We start from the raw sequence: 25,722 nt of genomic DNA, 5'->3' as shown, positions 1-25,722 counted from the left end.
GAGTGTTGATTTGGAGTAGCATCACATGTGCTCTAGCCATGAAAATTGGTGGAGAGGCTAAACCACATGAGATCTCCAAGACCCAGAAATGGTTTGGATAGCTTGTACCTAGTTTGGGATATATTAAAATAATTATTATTTTTAATGGAGTTCCTAAGTCTAAACTTACGAAAAATAAAATATTAATGGGTATTAATATAAAACTGGGTTATAAGGTTACAAAAGTCATGGATCAAGACAAATATAATCTTAGTCGTTGATTAGAGATTTAATCTTGGTCGTTTATGGACCAACGAGAAAAGTATAAGAAGAGGCTTGAGGGTCAGTTGGAGAATATACTGAGGGAGACCAGTCAGTTCGATTTCTAGAGCGGGGTTAGTAAAGAAATTCAAACTATTGGTCTAGAGAGCAGCAAGAGGTAGCAAGTATGGAATAGAGAGTCGGTAACAGCACTAGAAGATCAATGTAGAGGTTGGAGAGGCAGACGTAGAGCCTCTCAAGCAAACATAGAGGCAGTAGATTGCGCAGTCACTGGAGGGCCTCCGTGGGTGACGCAGAGAGGCCCAGTGCTGATGCAGAGAGGCAAGGGCTAATGCAGAGGGTCTGATAGCTACGCAGAGGTCAGCCAACCTGACACTGTGACTGGGAGAAGTGATGGAGAATTCTGTTGGGTAAGCCAGTTTGGCACCCAATTGTATTGAAGAATTGCTGAATAATAAAATCCTCCCTTGCTGCACCGGTTTTCCCACATTGGGTTTTTCTAGGGACTGTTGTCCAAACTATCTATGTCGATGTGTTAATTATTGTGCATGTGTTTATTTCTGTATTATGGTGTGATATCTGCAACAGAATTTATTTTAATGTTTACTGAAGGATTTTCATAAATAACTTATTGGGAAAATAAGTAGGTTAAATAAATCAATTGGTGCAGTGATAGAATTTTCACAAGGCGCTCTCATTTGAACTACTTCATTAGTTTTATATTCATTATAAGCCAGGATATATTTAAATCTCAATCATTTAAATACTTTTCTCTTGGTTGGGTTAGATCTATATCTTCCTACTTGAGATAAGTTTAGGATATTTTTCCTTTTTTCTTGTATTATAGGATTAATTCGCATTTATATTTAATTATACATCCTTAGAAGTCCTCTTATTAAAGAGGAAAATTTAGTTATTTATCCAAAATGGATCTTGAGTAGAACCTCTAAGTCTAAGGCTTCCATAATGTTAAAGACCCAACGGAGTTATGAAGGGAGAAGAGCATAAAATTGCATCGGAGAAAGCCAGCGGAAGTGTTAACGGACCATAGCCTTAAGAGAAATGCGATAGTGATTCCAAGCGAAACAACATGAACCGTTGATCGAGCGCACAGATCAACGATCCAAGTTAACTAAAATATCACATCGCATGGAACCAAAGGGAGGACTTAAGCACATGATAGCAGGCTTAAGTGATAAGCGATGGCTGCTTTATTGTATCACAATAAACTAAGGGAGAGGACTTAAAACAGGTGCAAAGGCTTTTCAGCGGACCCGAAGGATTTATGAATAAAACAACAAAAGATTTGAGTTCCACGGTAAAAGGTATTTCAGGCAGGATTCAAGTGGTAAGTGGTATTGGAAGGGCTTCACCTGATCCCATACACTATCCGACACATAGCATGGCGCAGGAGAGAGAAAACCAATTTTTCGGGTGGGTAATCTTCGTGCAAATGGGCCACCGAAATAACCGTCCGCCGTCGAATTAATGATCATAGACTAATGGTCCGAATTAACTATAATATCGCATCGCAACATGGTCAAAGGAAGGACTTACCGGGGGCTCAAGACATTGCGATATGTGATCGCTGATCGTAATATCGCATCGCAAAAATACAAAGGATCGGGGCATATGCAACATGCGACGTGCGATATCGATAAGCCCAGACCTAAAAGGATTATAAACATCATTTCATAGGATATTTGAGTTCTGATAAAAATGTTTTTGTCTAGTTTTTCAAGGTATTCTACGTATTTCTTTCTATTTTCGATAAAATGAAATAAGGCCCAAATATGTATTATATCGGGGGATATGTAAGAGGAAGACCGAATGGTCGGTTTCACCATGCCCGTCGATCGTTCCGTTTCTAAAAGAAATTGTTCTTGTGCCTTAAGCATTTTTAACAAAACGTGTCCACACCGAAAAGGGAGGTGAACAGATAGGGCCGAGAGGCTTAAAAACCACTCTATGGCAGACAAAAGAGGCAGAAGAGAGTGGAAGAGAAAGCAGAAGACAAAGAGCAAGAGGGAGTAGCTGTGTACTCTTGTAGACTTGAGGATTTCGAGGGAATCCCTTTGTTTTGTCACTGTTGTGTTGAGACTCTATTTGAGCTCACACTTGTAATCATCTACTCTTGAAGACATAATATAGAGGTTAACACTGAAAGCTTGGACCAGGAGACGTAGCCAGGAGAGTCTGGTGAACTCCTTCATTATTTTTCTTGTGTTGATGTGTGACTGTTATGTTTTCTAATTCCTCATTCTCTATATTATTCGCAATATTTTCGATCTGTTGCACTAAATGATATAGGAATTCTTGCACATGAGTCTGTAATACCTTTTCTTCTTGATTTAATATCCATTTTCGGATCAAGTGGTATCAAAGCAATTGGTTTTGGTTTGTTAAGGTTAGACAAGCTTGTGTTGGATTTTGAATGCTAACTATATTAAATCTTAGACTAGGAGAAGGAGAACTTGTTGAGGTTAATCCAGAGATTGGAAGAGTCTATTCTCATAGGAGAATGGCAAAAGAAGCTCGATTGGATCAGAATCTCAGTTTATAGAGAGTTTTATGACAATCCGAGCTATGGTGGAAGAGATGTATCTGGAGTTTAAGAAGGGTCGAGGTGAAAGCACTGCAACACTCAAACTAGACAAAGAAGTAGAGGAACCTTTTCTAGTTGCCCCTCCAGAAAGCAAAGGGAAAGGGGAAATGCCTCCTCCACCATCTCCTCCATCATCATCTTCTAGCTCTTCTAAGAAGAAGAAGAAAACTTCCTTAATCAAATTAGATGTGAAGTTTGATTTGCCAATTTATGATGGAGAACTCAATGCAGAAAAGCTAGATAATTGGATAGGGAAAATTGATGTATATTGTAGGGTACAGAACGTTGATTCAGAAAGGAAGAAGATTCATCTGGCTAGCCTTCGACTTGGAGGAACTGCACTAGTATGGTGGGAAGGCAAGACATAAGCTGATCTGCAGAAATGTGGTAAAATCATTTCTACCTGGAATGAATTTGTTTCTGCTATCAAAAATAAATTATATCCTTTAGCTTACATGCAGTAGGCAATGATGAGTTGGTAAACTCTTCGTCAATTGAAGGGTCAAAGTGTACAAAGTTATAGTCAGGAATTCAGAAAGAGGGCTTTAACTCTAGGTATATCATTACATTCAACTGAGACTTTATTGAAGTATATAGGTGGTCTTCATAGCTATTTAAAGCATATTATTCTTATGTTTAATCCCACTTGCCTAGATGATGTATCAGTTCAAGCCACACATCTAGAAGCTAGAGGTAAGAGTGTAAACCCAGAGGTTGGGGGATCGTCTAAATATTATGTAAGCAAGAGCAAGGAAAAGAAGAAACTAAAATGAAAGGAGAGGAAAGAAAACACTGTAAAGAAGGATAAACCTTCATGCACTCATTGCAAGAAAGAAGGACACGATGAGGCACACTGCTGGTCTTTGCATCTAGAACGTAAACCTAAGAAGTTCAATGGAAAGAAGAAAAAGAATGTTGCTGCTATTCAGCAGGACTTGGGATCAGATTCAGGAAATGAAACGACAGTTACAGCCACAGGTATTAAAGGTAAAGATTCTGAAGCATCCACAAGTAATTCTGCACAATCTATTGATAATGAAAGTAATGAGAGGGAAATAAATGAGCTTTTTCGTATTAGAGTAATTTCCAAGCACAATAAGATTGATACTTTGTTTGATAGTGGATCACAAGTAAATTTGATTTCTCAAACAATTGTAAAGAAGTTGGGATTACAAACAAAACCTCATGAGAAGCCATATCCATTAGGTTGGGTGTGTGATAAAACAAAGCTACAAGTAACGAGACAATGTAAACTTAGGTTTTCTATTGGATCAACATTTGTAGATGAGGTTGAGTTAGATATAGTTCCATTAGATATATGTGGTATTGTTTTGGGAAGTCCATACTTGTAGGATAGGAAAGCTATTTTCTATAGAGTTGAGAATAAGTATCAACTCACTAAAAATGGAACAAAATACTTTGTAAGAGCTCATAAACTCAAAGATAACTATTCTCTCATAAACTCAGGGAAGATGAAAATAATTGTGAATTCAAGTAAGAAACTTTTACTAATGGTTGTAAAGGCAAAGGATCCTGAAAAATCCAATGCATTTGAAGGCTGTGATTCTAAATAGAAAGTTGATTTAGTTAAAGTTGTTTCAGAGTATGATGTTCTATTTCAAGAACCAAAAGATCTGCCACCCAAGCGAGAAATAGTACATGATATTTATTTGCAGCAAGATGCTCCATTACCTAACATTGGAATGTATAGGTTGTCAGCTTTAGAGAACGCAGAGATAAAGAAGCAGGTATAGGAGTTGCTTGATAAAGGGTTTATACAACCAAGCACATCACCATGTGGATCTCCAATCATGTTGGTGAGAAATAAAGATGGTTCGTGGAGAATGTGCATTGATTATGGAGCACTAAATAAAATAACAATCAAGAATCGTTATCCTCTTCCTCGTATTGATGATTATTAGATCAATTGAAAGAAGAAGTTTAATTTTCTAAGTTAGACTTGTGAAGTGGTTATCATCGGGTCAAAGTTGCAGAACAAGATGCATGGAAGATTGCTTTCAAGACAAAGAAAGGACTTTATGAATGGTTGGTTATGCCTTTTGGCTTAACTAATGCTCCTGCTACATTTATGAGAGTTATGAATGATGTACTCAAACCATTTATTGATGATTTTTTAATTGTTTATTTAGATGACATTCTTGTTTTTAGTAAGACATGGGAAGACCATGTAAAGCATGTAAAGCAGACTTTAGATGTTTTAAAAAGAGAAAATCTCTATGTAAAACTATCAAAATGTGAATTTGGGAGAACATCTTTAAATGATTTGGGTCATATTGTAGGGGGTGGTGAATTGAAGATAGATCCCTCTAAGGTTGAAGTCATTGTGAACTGGCCTAAACCCAAATCTGCGACAGAGGTTAGGAGTTTCCTAGGGGTAGCACAATACTGGAGAAAGTTTATTGCTAACTTTTCTTTGATTTCAGCTCCATTACATGCTTTAACAGGATTGAAACAGGTGTTTAAGTGGGGAGGCAAACAACAAAAAGCCTTTGACACCTTAAAAGAGAAAATCAGTACAACACCAGTACTAACACTACTAGATCTTCAACATCCATTTGAGATTGAGACAGATGCCAGTGACTATGCCATGGGAGCAGTGTTAATGCAACACGGAAAACCCATATGCTATCATTATGAGACATTTACTTCTGCAGTAGTTAATTATCCCACATATGATGCATTAGTACAAATTGTGAAAAAGTGGAAACATTACCTAATGGGTAAAGAAACAATCATACATACAAATCATCAACCACTTCAATATTTGCACTCACAAACTAAATTTCAGCAATCAAGACATTATAGGTGGATGGGTTTTATACAGCAATTTCATCTTGTCATCAGATATAAGAAGGGAATACACAATAAGGTTGCAGACATGTTATCAAGACCAATCATAAATGCATCTACTATACTTAAGCATAACTCAGTAATGCATGAAAGTTACATTGAACAATATGCTCAAGATGTAGATTTTAAAGATTTATATGCAACTTTAAGTCATGGAAAGCAAGCAGAAGAATTGGATTATTATGTAAAGGACCAACTCTTAATCATTTGGGAAAGTTATGAATTCCACAAAATGAAAGAGTTAATATAATCCGAGAAGCACATACTTCTCTCATATCAGGTCATTTTGGTGTAAGTAAAATAGTTGCACAATTGCAAAGGTTCTGTTATTGGCCAAGAATACATGAGACAGTTTCTAGATATGTCAAAGGGTGTAATATGTGTGCTACAAGCAAGCCCAATAATAGGAAATTATGCTTTTACACTCCACTTCCAATACCTTCTCATACTTGGTAAAGTGTTTCCATGGATTTTGTTGGGGGATTGCCAAAATCTAGGAAAGGTCATGATTATTTGTATGTTGTTGTGGATAGGTTCAGTAAAATGTGTATTTTGATACCATGTAACAAGCAGGTTACAGCTGAACAAATGACAAAGTTGTTCTTTCAGAATGTATGCGTTCATTTTGGGTTACCCACTTCTATTGTATCTGATCGAGATTCTCGATTTGTTGGGAAGTTTTGGTCAAGTTCGTGGGAGTTGATGGACACCAGGTTGAAGAAGAGCACAGCATTTCATCCACAAATAGATGATCAGACAGAAGTGGTCAACAGGATAGTGATCCAATTGCTCAGAGGCTATTGCAGCAAACATCCCAAGATTTGGGATGAGCATTTGTGTTATGTGCAACATGCTTACAACCGTGCCAAGCACTCTTCTACTCAGAGATCTCCTTTTGAGACTTGTTTTGGTTTTATACCAAAGTCTCCCTTGGATTTTTTCTTTGGTAAAGACATAGCAGTTGATGGACACAGTGATGTGGACAAAGCAACCAAGTTCATTGAACAAATCCAGAAAATTCACCAAGAAGTACAGGAACAGCTGGAAAGAAGTCAAGCCAAGTACAAGGCAAGACATGACAAGCATCGAGTTGAGCATAGTTTTCAAGTTGGTGATCAAGTCTGGCTGTACATCAGCAAAGACAGAATGCAGGGTGAAGGTAAGAAGCTAAAACCAATAAGGTATGGACCTTTCAAGATACTTGATAAAATTGGTGAAAATGCTTTTCACCTTGATTTGCCAGCTTATATGCAGATCTATTCAATCATTAATGCAGAAAACTTGAGATTGTATGAACCTTCATTGATTGAAGATCCTAAAGAGCAAAGTCAGTTGCCTTTTATTGGGGATTTTTTGCCTGAGTATCTCAATGAGTTACAGGAGGACACAGTTCTGGACAGGAAGGTAAGAACTACGCGTCAAGGGGATGTTGAGTACCTGAGAGTAGGGCTCAAGGGTTCAAATCCAAGCAAGGCACGATGGATAGAAATTGGACAAGTGAGGGAACTGTATCCTCACTTGATTGATGCCTAAAACCAACTTTTGGTGGTCTAAAAGCTTTTGAGTGGGAAGACATGATCCAAAATGGATCTTGAGTAAAACCTCTAAGTCTAAGGCTTCCATAATGTTAAAGACCCGACAGAGTTATAAAGGGAGAATAGCAGAAAATCACATTGGAGAAAGCTAGCAGAAGTGTTAACGGACCATAGCCTTAAGAGAAATGCAATAGAAATTCCAAGTGAAACAACGTGAACCATTGATCAAGCGTGCAGATCAATAGTCCAGATTAACTACAATATTGCATCACATGGAACCAAAGGGAGGACTTAAACACATGATAGCAGGCTAAAGCGATAAGCGATGGTCGCATTATCACATCGCAATAAACTAAGGGAGAGGACTTAAAACAGGCGCAAAGGCTTTTCAACGAACCCAAAGGATTTATGAATAAAACAACAAAAGATTTGAGTTTCGCGGTAAAAGGTATTTCGGGCAGGCTTCAGGCAGTAAGTGGTATTGGAAGGGCTTCGCCCGATCCCATACACTGGCTGACACATAGCATGGTGCAGGAGAGAGAAAACCACTTTTTCGGGTGGGTAATCCTCGTGCAAATGGGCCACCCAAAATAACCGTCTGTCGTCAGATTAATGATCATAGATCAACGGTCCGAATTAACTACAATATCGCATCACAACATGGACAAAGGAAGGACTTACTGGGGGCTCGAGACATTGCGATATGCGATCGTCGATCGCAATATCGCATCGCAACAATACAAAGGAGCGGGGCCTATGCAACATGCGACGTGCGATATCGATAAGCCCGGACCCGAAAGGATTATAAACATCGTTTCATAGGATATTTGAGTTCCGATAAAATGTTTTTGTCGGGTTTTTCAATGTATTCTATGTATTTCTTTGTATTTCCGATAAAATGAAATAAGGCCCAAATATGTATTATATCGGGGGATTTGTGCGGAGGAAGACCGAACGGTCGGTTTCACCGCACCCGCTGATCCTTCCATTTCTAAAAGAAATTGTTCTTGTGCCTTAAGCATTTTTAACAAAATGTGTCCACACCGAAAAGGGAGGTGAACAGACAGGGCCGAGAGGCTTAAAAACCACTCTATGGCAGACAAAAGAGGCAGAAGAGAGCAGAAGAGAAAGCAGAAGACAGAGAGCAAGAGGGAGCAACTGTGTACTCTTGTAGACTTGAGGATTTCGAGGGAATCCCTGTGTTTTTTCACTGCTGTTTTGAGACTCTATTTGATCTCACACTTGTAATCATCTGCTCTTGAAGACATAATATAGAGGTCAACATTGAAAGCTTGGACCAGGAGATGTAGCCAGGAGAGTCTGGTGAACTCCATTATTTTTCTTGTGTTGATGTGTGACTGTTATGTTTTCTAATTCCTCATTCTCTATATTATTCACAATCTTTTTGATTTGTTGCACTAAATGATATAGGCATTCCTACACATAAGTTTGTAATACCCTTTCTTCTTTATTTAATATCCATTTTCGGATCAGGTATGGCTTCGCTGAGCCCTAGATTAGCTTAAGGAAGGATCACTTTCTTACATGATCAGCAAGAGGGTTGATCTGATGTCTCTTCTCTATTGGTAGGTGAAAGTCATATTTTAAGCCAGTGGAGATAGAGAGAATGTAATTGTACCTAGTTTAACCAATCAAACCACCATTTCAATGGAAAATGAGCTGCTCTAAGTTCTCGACTGGGTGGTCTCCCTTATAATGTTGTAGGCAAATATTTTCGAGCCTTCAACACCACCCCTCATGATGCTCAGGAATTTTCTAATATTTCAAACTCAAGATGAAACCTATCTTCTCCACACTTAATGTCAATAAATGAAGCCTTCTCCACCATATGCCAGAAGTCTCGTCATCAAAGCCTTTCTCGGCTAAAAACAACAAAACCCTAATTATTATATCAATGACAAGAATAATTTTCTTTAGCCCCCAAAATGAAAACTATTAAAAATACCTAGAATGCTTGTCCACATTTGAAGTTGGTAAACAAACCCTTCTCTACTATATGTTAGGCCAATGGTAAATGATGGCTGTTATCTTAGCAAACCACAATGTTGTTACAGGCTCTCTCAGCAAACTACAACGTTGTTACAGACTCTCACAGCAAACTACAATGCTGTTATAGGTTCTTACAACAAACTACAGTGTTGTTACAAGCTCTCACAGCAAACTACTATGTTGTTACAGGACTCTCGCCGCAAATTATGATGTTGTTAAAGGAGGAACACATTGTTTTTTTTCCAATCAGGTAGTCTGTAAAAACACAGTTTAAAGATCCCTTCGTAACTCCAAAACAAAGGATCTTTTTGGAAAATCAATCATGACTTACCAAATAGACCCTGCTTTGAACAAAACCCAAATGCAAAAATTTCGAAATTAGTCTTCCTTTGATCAGAAATCAACTCGCAAAATTGGTGACACTTTTCCTTTATGAATTTTCTTTCTTCTGTTTGCTGGATACAGAGTGCTCTGTATTCTCGAATCTGAAATGTAAAATGACTCTTTCCAATACACAATCTTGGATGAAAAAGTACTGGATTAAAATATTAACTGAAATATGATTCTCCAGGTTCTCATTTAAATGTAAATAACAGAGAAAACATAGTGCAAGAATTCCTCATTCAACACAGCAATTTAAAGACCAAATCAATTTCAATCTCCTGATATTAATATTATGGTTCATAAACCTCAAAAACACATAAGAAAATAATTGTCCTACACACACTTAAAGATTCAATTTGTTGCTACAAAAACCACTAGTCTAAAAAATATTGTTCAATTAACTTCAATCTCACACCAAAATTTCCAGCACCCAAAAATGTTCCTCCTCTCTCCTCAAAAACTAAAAAGCCACTGTCTAAGAAAATGAGTTCATGGATGTGAACCAATTTCCCTTAGCCCTAACTACCTACTAACTATAAAATCATTTCTTTTAACTAGATATTCCTAACTAATCTTAACTGAATATCAAAAACGTTTTCAAAAATAAACTTTAAAATGTTCTAGCCTTGACATGTGACCAATCCATCACATTGCTAGGCTCTTGGTCTGACTTTAATAACTTATCATTTTATGTGATCGGCCTAATGCACCTGCATCAGACTCCCCAAGAAAGAAAATTTTATGAGCTCCTGCTCATAAGATCTTCCATAGAATGACCTACTTTCTGTAGTGCTGCTTCATCCATCCAGGTAGAATCCTCCATCAGACGATCTTTCCACTTTACAAGATATTCCAACTATTCTTTCCTTCTGGTCTTCTTGGCAACACATGTATCCAAAATCTGTTCAGCCTCTAAACTCTTTTCCACAAGCATTTTCTTCAGCCACTGTTGTTCATTTCCTTCATCCTAGTCAACATTCCTAGAAGCTTGATCTGCATCACCAACTTTGTAGGGATACAAATCTGCTACATTAAAAATGGTTGAAATGCCAATTTCTGGAGGTAACTCCAGCTCATAAGCATTCTCTAAAAACTTCGAAGGACCTTACAAGGTCCTATCTTCTTCATTTTCAATTTGTTATATTCTCCCCTTGGGAACCTCTCTTTTCTTAGGTGAGCAAGTACCATACCTCCCACATCAAAGTTTACCTCTTTCCTGTGTACATTTGTCTATCCTTTCCCTTTGGAAAAAACACGTCCTCTGCCAGAGCTTTGCTTCCTAGTTGTCTTTTCTTCTACCTTCAAAGTGCACTGGTATGCTTCCTCTATTGTCCTTGGAGAAAGTATGTTGATTTAATCTTGAATATCTAGCCTCAAACCATTGATATACCTTGTTGTCTTTTCCGGAGTATCTTCTACATAACCTGCTCTTATATTGACCTTGTAAAACTCTTCAGTGTATTCTCTCACTATTATTATCTTTTGTTTAATATTTTGCATATGTTTGTAAAGAGTTAGTTGGTAAGCCTTTGGCAAGAAATTACTCTTCATCTTTGCTACCATTTTATCCCAGCTCTTGATCAATAGTTTGTCCTTCTTCTTTCAGCCTGTACATTGTCCCACCATAGTGAAACATGGCCTTTCAACCTTGTCACAACAAACTTGACTCTCTTATCCTCGTCAATTTCCTCGTACTCCAAATACTTGTCCATCTCGCTGATCCAATCTACTAGATTCTCGTCTTTCAAACTACCATCATAAATAGAGAATCCATGCTTTGGCCTTGAACTTGAGCCCAATATTGTTCTCAACAACTTAATCTCAGCAGCTTCTTCAACAGGTGTTTCTCCTTCTTCTTCAAGTTCCTCTTCAGCCTCACTAACATCTCCACCTTCAAGATCCCATTGTCTCCCTACTTCCATGGCTTCTAACCGAATTTGAAGTCTCCTTATCTATTCTCGGAGTTCTACATTTCCTGCGGATCTGCCTCATCGGCCTCGTGCCCTTCCTGCATGCCTATTCATCTCTCTATATTGTAGAGACCAACAACGTTAAGGCTCTGATACCACAAATTGATGGTTGTTATCTTAGCAAACCACAATGTTGTTACAGGATGAACAACAAATCTTTACTCTCACAACAAACTACAGTGTTGTTACAGGCTCTCTCAACAAACTACAATGTTGTTACAGACTCTCACAGCAAACTACAATGTTGTTACAGGCTCTCACAGCAAACTATAGTGTTGTTATAGGCTCTCACAGCAAACTACGGTGCTGTTACAGGACTCTCACAGCAAACTATGATGTTGTTACAGGAGGAACACATTGTTTTTTTCCAATCACGTAGTCTGTAAAAACACATTTTAAAGATCCCTTCGTAACTCCAAAACGAAGGATATTTTTTGGGAAATTGATTGTGATTTACCAAATAGACCCTGCTTTGAACAAAACCCAGATGCCAAAATTTCGAAATTCGTCTTCCTTTGATTAGAAATCGACCCACAAAATTGGTGACGGTTTTCCTTTACGAATTTTCTTTCTTCTGTTTGTTGGATACAGAGTGCTCTGTATTCTCGAATCTAAAATGTAAAATGACTCTTTCCAATACACAATCTTGGATGCAAAATTACTGGATTAAAATATTAATTGGAATATGATTCTCCAGGTTCTCATTTAAATGTAAATAACAGAGAAAACACAATGCAAGAATTCCTCATTCAACACAGCAATTTAAAGACCAAATCAATTTCAATCTCCTGATATTAATATTATGGTTCATAAACCTCACAAACACATAAGAAAATAATTGTCTCACACACACTTACAGATTCAATTTGCTGCTACAAAAACCACTGGTCTAAGAAATGTTGTTCAATTAACTTCAATCTCACACCAAAATTTCCAGCACCCAAAAATGTTCCTCCTCTCTCCTCAAAAACTAAAAATCCACTGTCCAAGAAAATGAGTTCATGGATGTGAACCAATTTCCCTTAGCCCTAACTACCTACTAACTATAAAATCATTTCTTTTAACTAGATATTCCTAACTAATCTTAATTGGATATCAAAACGCTTTCAAAAATAAACTTTAAAATGTTCTAGCCTTGACATGTGATCAATCCATCACATTGCTAGGCTCTTGGTCTGACTTTAATAACTTTTCATTTTTATGTGCTTGGCCTAGTGCACCTGCATCAGTGAACAAACCCTTCTCTAATATATGTCAGACTAATAAACAAAGATTGTGCTCTTGCCTAACATACTAGAGGTTGCGCTCTCGATTATGGGCCACGATACTCCCTTCCTGAGGTTGTGAACAGAAGGCGCTCTTGCTCAACAAACCATAGGATGCGCTCTATATTACTCCCATGTCCTACAATACTCCCTTGGCCACAATAACCCCTGCTTGAGGTTGCAAAAAGAGGTCTTTCAAAACATAACAATGGCGCTCTCAATTACTCAGTTGTCTCATCCAACAAAATAGGGGTGCTCTCGATTACACACACGACTGATACTCCCTGCATTTTTGGCCTCCACCTGGCCAATATTTGGTATAAAAACACCTTATAATATATATTATTATATAGCATATAAAACCCCTCTAACCCCTTGTTATATAGTCAATATATTATTTTATGTTTTTCTTATTTTGTATGCCACAATATGAATGCACATGATATCATATTGCTTCCTCAGTGAAGTCCCCATGGTTGAAAGTCTCCTTGAGCCTTCCAATATGAAGCTCCAATAATGGCTCAAGAGTTTAATTTAGTTTCCCACCCCTAAAGCATTGACTCTTAAATTTTCAAATGTATTATATATGAATTCTAGTGTAGGAATTTGAAAATATGGTTATTCTCTTATAATGAAATATTGGCTTTATTTATATATATATATAAGTTGAAAAGATTCTATTAATCAAAGAGCATATACAGAGATGTCAAAATTCATGCGGTCTCACCCCAACCAGGTTTTTTGACCAATGCGATAACCATACAATAAACAAAAAGAAAAATGGCTAGCTGAGAGGTCCATATCCTTAGAGGCCTAACATACCACGAAAATTGAAGAGCAAGAAAAACACCAGTGACCATAATCAGTTGTCATAGGTAATTGAAGTAGGATTGTCTAGCCCTATACCTGGAGGAGGAGGAGAAGGAAGAGGGGGGCGATACATACAATTGACATGGTGCTCAAAGTGAGCAACCAAGTTTCCATTTTTCAACTTTCTCCATCAGCAGATTTTTCCTGTGTCAAACAACCACCACCCTTTCACGAAAATGGCACTAGAAGTATTGGAGTTGTTCAAGTTTTGACATGATGGCCTCATGCTCCTCCCTTCGGGCTCTATCAAGAGCTTCTAACTGAGCAATGATAGATTGAACCAGCTCCTAGACCGCCGTGGAAGTCCCGGAATGCCTAGAAGGAGCACGACCTATTGACCTTGCATGTCCTTCACTGTTGCGTCGACCCTGGCAGGCCCTAGAATGACCACAACCTTGTCCTCTGCCACCTCCACCAATGCCACAACCACATTGAATTGAAATATTGTTGTTATTCCTCTATGGAGATAACCAAGGACCTACGCCCCCATGGGTTCTGCAACCCCCATGCCCAACACCATGCATTGTACCCGTACCCCACCTAGGCTTCTGCCACTCACATATGTTGCGCCACCCCCAGAACCTGCAAGAGAAGGTGAACCTTCCATCTTTGTTGGGGCCAAGACACGCAAAGAGCAAGGGCTACACTTCATGATGAAATCCATAAGGAAATCGAGGCCCTGGAGGCAATATCCAAATCGAAACAAAGGCCACCAGAATGAACCTAGTAGCACACAAGAAAGAATTGAGAAGCCCAATGAACAACAACCTTCCACCAAAGGCTAAGCAGACCTCGCCGCATACTGAGAGGGAAATATAATCCAATGAAAAAATTCCCTCAACGGAAAATTCACCACCATACTAGAACCGAACTAGACCAGAACAAGCGAATGAAACAACAACGGAAAAGGCTAGAAGGTGAATAGAAAACAACACACTAGAGAAATTTGAAAAGTGGGCTCCAAGACTCCAAACCAATGCCAAATATGCAAAGAAACGACGAAGGGAGGTCTAAAACCAGTGACCTTGAATGGGAAGAACTGAGGGACAATAACACCCAAAGACCAACACCACCTCTAAACCAATTTTGTGGCCCAAAAGGAAACAACACCACTAGAAGACCCAAATCCAATTAAACAAGCGGCAGACACCAGACACATACAAACTAAGAAGCACCCACCGAAAGACCAATGCAAGAAACCTAGAGAACACAAAGCGACTAAACCCGAAACCATCCAAAGCCACAGACGAAATGCCCCCTGATTTAGGAAGGAGAGGGAAAGTTTCTCAAATTGCAAGGAGGAAATAAAGAACATTGAATTAGGCCTGTAGGAGGAGAAAAAGACAAATGACCACCACCCTATCCCAATGACCAAAAGAGATAGGGGCACAGAGGAGTGCACGATGCTTAGTGAGCCAGAGAACAACTAGAAAACTTCATGAGCCATGCAATTTAACTGAGTGTGTGACGGCGCCATTGAAACCCAAATGAGAGTGAATCTAATGCACGCAGACGAGGGAGAGATTTTCACACAAAAGAACCCAAAAATAATTACTACCACGTGGTGGAGGGGCTGATGTCATACCCTCCCCACTTTAATCGAGGACCAAGTGTCATTTGTCACGTGACGAGTGGCTTTTATGCCCAATAATGATGTTTTTATATTTATTTTTAAGTTTAGAATGATAAATTTATTGGAAATTTCATTTGGTTTTTCTATTAATGTAATTGATTTTATAAAAATGTCTCTCATTTATGAACAATGTTTCTCAAAAAGATTCCATGTTAAGAAATCTAAAACCAAAAAACACATGATTTTATTGAATTTGAATATAAAAGTTTTAACAATTGTAATAGGGATTTCTTACCATATCATAAAAGAATAAATACATGTTATAAATTGAAATATTTTTAAAATAATTGAAATTAAAGTTTTATTGCAAATTTATAATGGTTAATTGTTAGTTTAAAATAATAATAATAATAATAATAATAATAATAAATAAGTTAAATTTAATTCGATATACTGTAATTACAATTTTTTTAATTTATAATATGTATATCATATTAAAATAATTTAAATTAGTAAAAATAAAATTTCTATTAAAAATAATAATAAAATTAATTGATAAACATATAAATTGAAATTGAAATTTTTATATAAGTAAAAACGTGATATATATATATATATATATATATATATATATATACTTCAAATAATAGCTATAAATTAAGATCCATAAAAAATAAAAATAAAATTAATATTTATAATCATTATATTTCAAAGTTTTATATTTAAATTTAATTAATAAACATATAAAAACAAAAATATTTCCTAGGCACATGGTGTGCATGTGCTTTCTCTCATTTTAATAAAATTAAAAATGAGAACATTTTTGTATAGAGATATGTAACTTTTATATAAATATAAATAATATTATTAAGAACTAGTGTAGATTTATCATAATTTTGAATTGACTAGAAGCCCAAAGAGAAATTAAATCACTCTAGGTGTAATTTTTTTCTCAAATTTACAATTAAGATAAATTTGTACTCACATTTATTTATACTTGTATATAAATAAAAATGTTAAATGATTTAAAAGAAATTAAAAAATATTATTTTTACATTATTTTTTGAAGATTTATTTTTTTATAAAGAAATAATTAAATTTTTATAATAATTAAAAATATTTACATTAATTTTAAGACTCTTCTCACTCATGTTATTTTATATGGATGTGAAACTTGGGGCTATATATATCTAGAGAGTCGTGGAGGAAGATTAAGAGATCAAAAAGTAATTTGTAACCTACAATCTAATGATTAAAGAAATTGCTCCCTATCATATCCTCCTTATTGAATCAAGTCTTTCCCCATTAAAAGCATGGCTATGATATATTTCCCTACTCTATTTTATTAGATTTGATATTATCTAAACCTTGATATAGCCTTATGGCACATAGATTATCCTTTAAAGACCTCGAGTCGAGGATCCAACTATTTTGACTATCATTATTAATGGATGTGATGATGATTGGCATGTGCTAAATTGGTGTTATTATTGGTTGGTGATAATGATTGTGATGCACCTAATAGATTATTATGTATAATCATAACGATGATTTAATTATATGCTACCACATTTACATATTCTAGGGACCATCGTCTTTATTCTAGTTAGCAATTATGTTGATGATTATGTTATAATGATCTTTTAGCATGTGCAACTAGATCGTTAACTAGCCCTATAAGTAGATGTTATTGATGGTTATTTGAGTGTGACAGGAGACCACTTGGATGCACATGTATGTGATGATTCAACGAGCTTTTGTTTGATCAATTGCATACTATTAATACTATAATTCAAAATTTTAACAAATATTTTGTCATGGTAGTGGATACAATCGCATTCAATTTCTTGGTCAAGTGACTCACAGATGGGTGATGGAGCTATATAAGATAAATGGACTTTCATTGAAGTAGTGGGATAGTGTCCCTCATTCCACTCGCTAGCACTCTCGCCTTGACTGGGATTGTAATATATTGGGATTCCTTCACCTTGAAACTCACAATGCCATGAGGACAGACCCCAGATTATGTCACTTACGAGACTGGGGATGCACATTAATGGAAATTCCTTGATCCTTAACACAATTAGTCTCACAACATAGGTCAATATAGGATATGATAGTGGTCTCCATTGTCATTCCCATTTACCCTCTTATTGATTAATGCCTAAAGGGAAAGTGGCATTGCACCCTTATAATTTTGAAAAGACGTTCTTGAAGGGCATGACTTGTTATAGATCTAACCCAGAAATATTATGATAATAGAAATAACCCAAGAATAACAAGATAGAAATAGATAGAAATGCTTCTTTATTGATCAAACCCTTAAGGTAGGACAACACCATAAATTCACTCCTTAAGGAAGGAGAGCACTCCACAAACCATATGCCTGTTCATACAATAATCCTTCACTATTTCTCCATGTGGAGTCTCTAGCCTCTATATAGGCCTCATACATACAATACCATGTATCATTACCATGGTTCCCTCATACCATCAAACTAATACCATGGCCCCATTACATTATTATTAACTACTTGTGGTCCCTTACATGATATGGGTTGCAGACAATTTTTCAGGGCAGCGAGTTGGCAGCGCAGATCTGGAAGTCTTGGTGCAAGATCTGCAAAATCTAATTATAGATCTGGATTCTTTGTGAAAAAATACCCAAATTAAAAAAACAAATCAGTCAAATCAGAGTCTGGATGAGGGAGATATCGCTTATTTAAAATCAGCTCTTTTTTGCAGAAATTTTGGTGACGGCGGGAGAGTTGCAACACAGATCTGAAATTCCAAGTGCCTGGATCAAGATTTATACCACATGGGCAGATGCAGAATGATTGTTCCATTTCTAAAAATAGGTTATAATAGGGATTCCGAGCAATATTGACGGAATTGTGACCATTTCAAATTTTCACCAATATTTTTTGTGATGGCGGGCCTAGATCGGAATTTGAGGGACTTGTATAAATTTGATGGCTCTCATCCAGCTAGATGGCTAGCACAAATGGAGAAATATTTGGATCACGTCTATGATAATGAGACTCAGCTTATGGTGGGAAGCATGTACTTGGACAATGAAAGACGACAATGGTGGCAAGAGCATCAACGTTCCAATGGAAGGTTTTTGACTTGGGATGCCTTCAAAAAAGCTCTTATAGAGCGCTTTGACCGTAAATCTAATCTTGTGGATAAGCTCACACAGACAGACACACAGCCTAGCAAAGATTTTATTTTTACAGGAAAGAAGGAAACCAAGGAACCAAAAGGGTTATTTTTTGCTGGTATCTCTGTATTGCAAGTTCATGGATTGATTCAGAAGGAGAAAATCATTGTGTCTATAAATCTGAGTTGCAAGAAAAATCTCATAAATGTCAACTTGGAAAAAAAATTGCAAGTTCCAGCAAAACAAATTGAAAATACACAGGTTGATGATGAGGATGTTCAAATTTATAAGGATTTGAAGCTTCCTATGGATAAGTATGTGTTTTATGGTGATTTTTTATGCTTCAGATATGGATAACATGGATGTTGTTTTGGGATACCCTTGGATGGAATCAGTGGGTACTATCAATATTAATGTACAGAAGAAATTCCTGAAGCTCTGATATAAAAAGAAGAAAATTACATTACAGGATATTTCCATTAATAAACAAGTAGAGTCCAAGGAGGCTGAAGAAAAAGATGTTCCAGGGTCTAACATATTAGATGATGAGCCAATGATGATAGACAATCAAACACAAACAGAGGTTGAAGTAGAAAAGGTTATAGGTGATGATACATCAAAGGAGGGCTCAGTGTTTGAAGTAATATTGAAAGATAAGACACCACAGCAGGCACCACAACATGCACCAGATAACAGTCAGGCTCCCGTAAGGGATGAATTAAAGAAAAAGCCATCGTGGATTCAAACTTCAACATATCATCACCCACATCACCCCGCAAGACAACCAGCAAGATGGAAACCAATTAGCCACATGGACAACAACCCCTGCAGGATAGATAGAGAGGAGCGAAGATCCACCTACTACACATCCACACAGAAGAGCTACCACAGTCAACTTCCATCTCAAGCGAGCGAGGCACCAACGAGATTGAGGGTTCACCTTTCTCTTGGATGGCTAGATGCACGTGCATGGTACCAGTGGACTACTCTTTTGAGTAGATCTTATTATTTTTGTTCTTCCCATGTTTCGGGGACGAAACATGCTTAAGGGGGTGGAATGTTATATACCTAGGGGGGATAATATGGGGTACCAAGGGAGGTACCCAGGATAATAATGTAATAATGGGATGGGCCATAGTAATAAATAAGGTGGTTAACCCATATCATGTAAGGGACCACAAGTAGTTAATAATAATGTAATGGGCCCATGGTATTAGTTTGATGGTGTGAGGGAACCATGGTAATGATCTATGGTATTGTATGTATGAGGCCTATATAGAGGCTAGAGACTCCACATGGAGAAATAGTGAAGGATTATTGTATGAACAGGCATATGGCTTGTGGAGTGCTCTCCTTCCTTAAGGAGTGAATGTCTGGTGTTACCCTACCTTAAGGGTTTGATAAATAAAGAAGCATTTCTATCTATTTCTATCTTGTTATTCTTGGGTTATTTCTATTATCATAATATTTCTGGGTTAGATCTATAACATGATTGAATTGGCACCCTTGGCATTAGGAAAAAGTTCAAAGGTAAATGATGGCTCACACTTGTGCAATGATAAACACTAAAACACACAATGTAAGTAAGAGAGTATTGAGGAAATTTACTTTAGAAGTTAAACTTTTGGAAGGGAGAATAGTTATAGATCTAAAAGTTGAACCAAATAAGTAATCCTACCATCCTCACTCTCGGGAACCTTTTAACACACACTCACACATATGAATCCTAAGTATATAAACTATCATGATAGCCAAGAGAAAATGGAACATAAAGTCAAACTATAAATATCAATCTAGTAACAATTTATTCTCATTAAGAAAAGGGGGTTGTACATGAAATTAGAGACTAATAAATTTAAATTTTGAGAAAATTAATTCCATGAGAGAACCTCCATGTGAAAAGAGCATAATACAAAAATATTCTACTAAGATTTTAATTTGAGAAAAATAAGTGAATAGTTGGAGGAAAAAACTAAGACATACCCATTGACTTAAGTTAATACATAAATGGGTAGTATAAATTAGAATAAATGGACAACTAGGAGAAGAAATATGGAAACATGTGTAGGTGAAGGGAAATAACATTTTTTATAAGACATTAAGAAAATAATTTCATGAGAGTATTGATGAGGGGCTGACATGTGGATAGATGAATAATCAAAATATTGCAATAAATAAAACAATTATTTTGCATAAGGTTCCAAGTGTCACTATTGAAAAAATATATAAAAGAATGAAAAAATTATGAGAAAGAGACTTGAGTAGCCCTACTATTGGATGGATATCCTAATGAAAATTTTCATTTTGAGGATTATAACTATTTGTGGTGAGTTTGGTGAAAGTGGATGTCCTATGAGTGGAAACCTCTTCAGCTTGAGGGATCTCCTTCACTTGCTAGTGCATTCATCTTTCGTATAACCCATCATAGCTCAGAGGTTTGTAGTGAATAAGAGTACTCAAGCAAAGGCTAGGAGGTCAACCAGTGAGTTAGTGAAGTTTGTCCAGGTCATAGGAGTTCAACGAGTATGCGAGGACCACGTCAAGAGAGCACAATAATCAACAATCAGAGTTCAAATTATAAATATCCTTAGTAAACATAAATTATGTTTATGGAATTGACCAAATGATATATATTCTTATGATTAATGTAACTAATGATACGAGACCTTTTGATTCAATTGTAATTGTTGGTTTATGTAATTCTTATTTGATGGATGTATTGATTAATGTTTTCAATTACATCTACAGGAATCTATAATGTCATTACAATGAAATTATATAAAATTTGGGGTCACTTAGGAAGTTTACTACATATTTTATTATGTAACGAGCTCTCAAAATAGAGAAAAGATAGATCAACGACTTCAAAATCAGTCTCTTCGAGGGGGGAACCTCCTTGACATTACACAAATGAACAATTCTTGAATGATACAAATGACAAGACCTCCTTTCTATATATTGGAGTCTAAGGGGTCCCAATATAATCAGAGCCTACATAACAATAATATTGTAAGGGAACAACACTAACAATAGTGGGCTTCTATGGGGCATAATAATAACAATATGGGGACTATATGGGCACAACAATACAATAAGGGGGTTGCACTAATAACAATAAGGGGCTACACTGGTAGTATAGGGACCTAACATATATGTAGTAACCTTCCTATATTATGGCTAGGTATCTTATGTATAAGAAGAAGTTAAACAACATGGAAACCAAGAGGTTTCTTAAAATTTCTTTTTAATTATAGACAAATCCCCCACCTTTGGCTCAATCTAAGGTGACATAAGGATGCCCAGTCTTGGCTAGACCATTGGAAGATAAAGGAGGAGATCATCTTGTAGAATAAGGATAATATTTAAAATATTATTACTTCCAAATTTAAGGAGAAATTGTGGGGCCATAAATAGTTAGGAGGAAAAAAGAAACTAAGATATTAGAAGAATGTGACAAACTCCGATCTCAAAAGCTAAAATTATCTCTCTATCTTGAGTAATTCTTAAGAAGAAAATAAGCATTGCTAAGACAAAAACCAATTCTCATGAGCTTCATGGAGAAATTTGGAATTGGCCAATTCCAAAACCACCGTGAGATGAGATAGTTTGATAAGTATGGTATACTATGAGGGTTGAAAATGAGAAGCACTTCTCTTGGATTGTCCATCTTATACTCACATTTGTTCTAATTTTAAAAATATTTATCACACTACCAACCTTCTTAGCCGTTTAAGTTAACAAAACTATGATAATATGAGAACTCTTATCTCACTTATTTTCTTATATAGAAATAAAATTTAAAAAAAAAAAACTAAATAATCTCTTGACTTCCTAAAACCTATTAAACCATATTAATTTTAATGAAAGTTCATCATTATTATTACTTATTAATAAAAAATTATTAAATTTTATAACAATAATCATCTAATTTAAAATTATAACTTATTTCTACCCGAATGAAATCAGGTATCTTATGAACTTTAAAATCCATTATAGTATTTGTCTTTAAACTATTTAAAAATATTGTATGAAAATTAAAAGATAGCTAGGCTTATATTCAAGGTTTACAAACTATGACTCTTATATCATGCTAAATTTATATTAAAAAAAATAATCATTATTTATTCAAATAAAATAAAACCAAAACCTTAATAAATAACAATATTTACTACAAATTTTATAATAAATAAAACACGAAAAAATAAACCATTATCATAAATAATTGAAGTTTACAAACTACGACTCTTATATCATGCTAAATTTATATTAAAAAAATAATCATTATTCATTCAAATAAAATAAAAACAAAACCTTAATAAATAACAATATTTACTACAAATTTTATATAAAATAGGAAAGATAAACTATTATCATCAATAATTTAGGTTTACAAACTATGACTCTTATATCATGCTAAATTTATATTAAAAAAATAATCATTATTTATTCAAATAAAATAAAAACAAAACCTTAATAGATAACAATATTGACTACAAATTTTATAATAAATAAAATAGGAAAGATAAACTATTATCATAAATAATCTAGCGCTTCACATAGTTCGAAGTGATGACAGCTACTTTTCCATCGTGGAAAATTATTATAATGCGTAAATGAGGTTAAGGAGTTATAATAATTATATGAGATGGGCGAACAGAGTTTCCCGGTAGTTTCCCAGCCGTCCTTCACCATTTTTCTATTGATATTCTTAAAATAGAAACATTATTTGCCCGATATATACATGACAGATTGGGCGAACAGAGTTTCCCGGTAGTTTCCCAGCCGTCCTTCACCATTTTTCTATTGATATTCTTAAAATAGAAACATTATTTGCCCGATATATACATGACAGATTGAAGAGTAACAAAAGGAAATCTCTGTACATCAGAAATATGAAAAGACGCTCATTCTGTTAAACTTATTCCACCATCATAAGGAACACAAACACAGAGAAAAAAAACATTTAAATCAACTGGAAAAAAGTTAAGGAAACGCAGAAAAATGAAAATAGAAGACACTGAAACCTACACACCAGATTGTTAACATAGAATTTCATATGTTCTAAATTCAAAGCCTGCAAATAATTAATTTGTCTGAAACCATTACATGAAAAATTTAATAAAATCCATCTAAACCAATCATAAATATAATAACCGGAGAATTCTGGCAAATTGCAATACATTCGAAAGCGTTATATTACAGGTAAAAACGTCTCACTGTAGCCATATTTTTAGTCGGAATCTGATTCCACTGTACGTTCAACGACCGATGCATCCTGTAGTTTGGCTTCCCTGCGACGCCTGCCACATAAAATCACCAGAAAAATAGCAGCTGCCATCAAAATCGCAATGCCCACATATATTAATATGGCCTCCGCCTGCAATTTTGTAAATGATGACGGTGGATCCCCATCATCACTTGCTGTTGGAGCTGCTCCTAACAAATAATTCACCAGAAAAAACATTGAGTTGAAGGAACCCAGATTTTCTTCTCAGAAGTTGCTGCTATACACAATATCTTGTGATCCACAACGGCGGCTCCCTTATAATACGACACCAACTGTACTGATATGGTAAAATACAGCATTATTCTCAATAAAATATGTGAAGAACGCTTATTGAATATAATTATTTCGCAAGTTATTCGGGACACTTGGTATCCAAATAAACCTGGAGTAAAGCGTTGACTCTAGATGAATGACGTAAGAAATAAATTTAGCCAATGGCATGCTTGTTACCATGTTAAAGTTTAGGAGTAATCTTAAGAATGCGGTCTTAGATTTTGACAATATTTTGATATTTGATGGACAAGGTGGACACTTGGTATCCAAATAAACCTGGAGTAAAGCGTTGACTTTAGATGAACGACGTAAGAAATAAATTTAGCCAGTTGACTTTAGATGAACGACGTAAGAAATAAATTTAGCCAATGGTCTGCTTGTACCATGTTAAAAGTTTAGGAGTAATCTTAAGAATGCGGTCTTAGATTTTGACAATATTTTGATATTTGATGGACAAGGTGAGATGTTAGATTACAAAATATTTTTAAAATTTATAATAAAAAAAAAAATTAGTGAAAAAAAAACCAAAATAATCTTCATTTGATCAATTAGATTTATTAGAATTTAGAGTATATATTAGATTTATTAGAATTTAGAGTATATATTCATAACTAATGGTTAACTCTTCATAAGGCAAAGCATCGTGTGATTTTAATTTACAATTATACTTTTTCTTTATATAAACAAACAACGACCTAACTAGAAAAACAACTATACAAAAATCTATTTATTAATATTTATACAAAAATCTACTTATTAATATTTATTGATTAAATACACAATGATGTCATATCATTTATTCATATTTTGATATACAATTTGAGTGGGTCATATAGCTTGAGTAGGTCTAATAGTTAAGAGCATGTGTTTTCTTCTAAGAGGTCACAAGTTTAAAACTAGAGGGGTGTAGAGTATGTATTAATATTGAACTAATTGATATTAAAAATAAGTATGTACTTGCAAATTAACATGTATTATCAAATTTTCCGTATTAGAATAGAAAGTAGTTACTTGTCCCACAAACAAGGGGGTCTCATACACCAATTTGGTGTCTGGCTTGGCTGTGACTTTAAAAAGGGATATTATTATTATTATTATTATTATTATTATTATTATTATCTATTTTCATCTTCATAGTTAATTAATATTCAACTAATTGATATTAAAAATAAGTATGTACTTGCAAATTAATATGTATTATCAAATTTTTCATATTAGAATAGAAAGATTAACATGTATTATCAAATTTTTCATATTAGAATAGAAAGTAGTTATTATGAGACAAATTTATTTGTATTTGAGAAAAAATTTAGATATCTATAACATAGAGGAGAGGTAAATATTCTAGATTTATTTTAACTTTTTTATTAAGATAGAATTTCTTTTCATTTAAAAAAAGTTTGCATTACAAAATATTTGATTCCTTTCTGCACTAATAAGACATTACATCTCTATTATAATGAGTTGCATATATTTTTTATTTTGTTTTAACCAAAATAAGATTCCACATTTCATTTTTTTATTTTTGTATTAAATCCGAAAATTAGATAAGACTTTACATCTCTATCCTAATGAATTGCATATGTATTAGAACATTTTATTATATTAGACTGAAAAAAAGGCCAATCAATTTTATATATTATATAAATAATAAA

The sequence above is a fragment of the Pinus tabuliformis genome, chromosome 4_2, assembly GCF_031772625.1.
Source record: "Pinus tabuliformis cultivar Carrire ecotype Pingquan chromosome 4_2, CPIR1, whole genome shotgun sequence".
NCBI classification, from domain to species: Eukaryota; Viridiplantae; Streptophyta; class Pinopsida; order Pinales; family Pinaceae; genus Pinus; species Pinus tabuliformis.
This window is presented reverse-complemented; position numbering follows the sequence as displayed.